The 3646-nt window shown below is 37.9% G+C and overlaps 1 non-coding gene across 1 annotated transcript; it reads left to right on the top strand.

Moving 5' to 3' along the window:
* Positions 1-2721: 2721 nt before the first annotated feature.
* Positions 2722-2794, top strand: TRNAE-UUC (transfer RNA glutamic acid (anticodon UUC)). Its single transcript has one exon. It is a non-coding gene; the product is annotated as a tRNA-Glu (tRNA).
* The last annotated feature ends 852 nt before the right edge of the window (positions 2795-3646 follow it).

The following is a 3646-nucleotide window of genomic DNA, read 5'->3' as shown; positions in this document are numbered from 1 at the left end:
TCTACTCCAGGGGCAAACACTGACTTGCAGAGCAAGCAGTTGTAAAAACAGGAGGAAGGTAATATGATTCAGCATAACTTTCCTCCTCTCAACAAGAAATAAAGCCAAGTATTTCCTTATGTTCCCATAAAGTTCACCATCTTAGAACTTCTGTACACCTAAAGCTATTATTTCTCAGGGGAAAAATACATGTATGACAAGAAATATTTGGTTTTTGTTGAGTAAAAGTTTAAATTAGTGAAGTGAGCAATGTTATAACTGTCCACATAAAAGGAAATGAACCAGTTTGTCAGTGTTGAAGATAGAATTGCAAACTGCTCAAAATTCTTATCTTGACTGCAAAACCTTAATCATTTTCAAGCCTTTTTGATTATCCTGTCTCTTGTCAATGTTCTTTAACATCTGTTTACAGCCTTGAAAACAGCCTGGGGCAAATAGCAATTTACACAAGGAGGGCTAGAGAATGTGGTTTTCAATTACTCTACTTTTTGGATGACTAACAGAGATGATGATTTTGAGTGGATTTTAAATGGTAGTGGTGGTAGGGTGATAGTCAATATTTATTGTAAGTTTTCTTAATTAGTTGGCATGATATTTCAATTTGTACATACCTTTTAAATTTGAGAGAAATAAATTCCCAAACTCAATTTCTTAGGTTTAGAAAATTGACTGTAATACAAACATCCTTTAAAAACTCATAAGAACTTGTCAGCATTAATGATAATGACACTAATAACAAAACCTCACATCGATTGTGCCCTTACTGTGTGCCTAGCACTGTGCTAAGAGTTTACCCTATATTATCTCACAAAATTCTCATGACAACCTCCACATTAATAATGAGAAAACCAAGGGTTCGAGAAGCACAGTAGTCAACTAACAGATGAGCCAGCAACTGTTGTATGTCCAGTGTTGGCAATGAGATCAGGCGACCTTGGGAGTCTTTAACTTATCGTAACTGCCTCCTCCAAGCCACTCAAAATAAACATCTTATCCAAGTCAGGGCAGTGTAGTTGCTAAGTTAATGATGATTGCAATCCTGAAGGCTGTCCACGTAGACAGTCTGGAGCTCTCACGATATAGGCACATGACTGTTATCATCAAATTCCCGTTTATCCAATGCTCATCATGTTTGGAACACTAAATTCAGACACTTACATGATGAAAGGGTTGAAGGAGACATGGAAGGAACCCAAGGAAGGATGGCAGTGTGGAATGGTGGGACAAGACCAGCCCTAGTGGTCAGGCACATCTGCCTTCTAGTCTTGGGTCTTACACGTTATTTCCTTGGCCTTAGCTTATCTAGTTTCTCTGAGCCAAAGTTTATTGGATATAAATTGAGACATTCCACTTAATGACCTTTTAAGTCCCTTGTAGCTATAAAATATGATGTCCTGTCTTGCAAGAACTTACAATCCACTGGGATGATGACAGACTCAATATTTAGAAATGTTTTTAAAGCTTATATTGTAATTGTTTTGGTGTGTTTTTTCTCCACCAGATCTTGAACCTGGGGGCTGTGGTCATAGTCTTTGCATCTTCTCTGCAGCTTGGCACCAGGTAGGCATGTTAAGAGCCTCTTAAATGTTTCTTACATAAGTGAATGAATAACATAATGAGTGAGTATGTGAATAAACACATCAATTTAATTTCCCAAGCAAAAATATATAAATGACCATACCCAGCATCTACTAATGTTAACGTTCAGGTCTCATTTTTACATCATTTATTCCCAAGAGTAGATCCAGGTTTTGCAGAGCCTGAAGTTAGTACAATTGAAAGTCCCTTCTTTAAGAAGAACTAAAATGTCAAGTATAAAATTAGGTACTGCATCCTCGAAGGGGGCTTGTGCAAGTGAGGAGCACTAAATTGTACACTTTGTTGGCTACTTGGTCCCTCCTACACCCTGCTGCAGGCACACACCCCTTCTCTCTTCCTCAAAACCTTGCCCCTACCTATAGCTTGGCAAGCACCCCTCCACCCCACCCCACTCATTCTCTGCCACAGCTCTCTGATTATTTTGTTAAATTGTGGTAAAATATACACAGCATACTATTGATCATTTAACGATTTGTAAGTGTACAGTTTGGTGGCATTAAATATAGTCACAATGTTGTGCAGCCATCAGTGCTATCTATACCCAAAACTTTTTTAGCAACATAAACTCTGTACCCATTACAATAACTCCCCCTGCTCTTCTATCCCCCCAGTTCTGGGTAACCTCTATTTTACCTTGTGTCTCTATGAATTCATCTATTGTAGGTACCTCATATAAGTGGAAGCATGTAATGTTTGCCCCTCTGTATCTGGCTTACTTTACTAAGCATGATGTTTTCTAGGTCCATTCATGTTGTAGCATATATCCAAGTGTCATTCTTTTTTTATGGCCCAATAATATTTCATTGTAGGCATATACCATATTTTGTTTATCCATTCATCTGATTTGAGTTGTCTCCATTGTGTGGGTATTGTGAGTAATGTTGCTGTGAACACTGGTGTACAATTATTTATTTAAGACTTTTGGGTATAAACCTAGGTGTGGAATTGCTGAATCATACGCTAGTTTTATGTTTAACTCTTTGGGAAACCACCAAATTGTTTCCTACTGCAGCTGCATCATTTTGTATTCTCACCAGTAATGTCTGAGGGTTATAATTTCTCCATGTCCTTGCCAACACTTGTTACTTTCCATTTTTTTTAAAGTATAGCCATCCAGGGAATTCCCTGGTGGTCCAGTGGTTAGGACACCTCACTTTCACTGCTGAGGGCCCAGGTTCGATCCCTGGTCAGGGAACTAAGTTCCCACAAGTCATGTGGCACAGACAAAAAAAAAAAAAAGAATAGTAAATCTTGCTTAAAAAAAAATTATAGCCATCCTAATAGGTGTGAAATAGTAGCTCATTGTGATTTTACCTGATTTTTTTTCATGGTCTTTAACATTATATAAAATGGACTTGTTTATTTATTTTTTCTTCACTTGGTTTGCTAGTCTGGAAACCCATGAAGGCAGGGTCATTTCTAGTATGTTCACTTCTAAATTTTCCAGCATCCAAAATAGTTCCTGACACATGTAGGCATTCTGTTGAATAAGTGAATGCACGGATGTTCTCCTTGAAGCGCTACGTGACTATTGCTGTTAATTTGTTTGTCCTAAGATCGGTGCTTAAACAACAGTACATGAACTAGATAACAAGTCCACAGTTATTTGTATCAGGCATCAGAAAAATCCTTGAACCAATGGACACCATTATCTTAGGACTTCTAAAAGTGAAGACCAAACACAATTTAAATGAAAAGATGTGTCATAAAAGATATACATCAACCTCAGTAATTAGAATTCAAAGTGAATCAATAAAAAATTTTCACAAAGCCTGCATGGAAAATTGCACACTGCCCCTGTTTGAAGCTGCCCAGCACTAGGGTTGCTTTGTATCAAGAATGCATGGAGTGAAAATATTGCACTATGGGGAGGAGCTATGTCACAGAAACCCAAGTCCTAAACTGCCAACTACTGAGTCAAGATGGGTTGATAAGAAAGTCACAGCACTGCCCAACTTTCCGTTTATAACCATAGGGAGCACAAAATTTCATCTCTTAAGCTGAAGCCTGAAAACTACTGAGTCATTCAGAACTATATGTGATCTTA

Source organism: Kogia breviceps, chromosome 3 (assembly GCF_026419965.1).
Source record: "Kogia breviceps isolate mKogBre1 chromosome 3, mKogBre1 haplotype 1, whole genome shotgun sequence".
NCBI classification, from domain to species: Eukaryota; Metazoa; Chordata; class Mammalia; order Artiodactyla; family Physeteridae; genus Kogia; species Kogia breviceps.
This window is presented reverse-complemented; position numbering and strand designations above follow the sequence as displayed.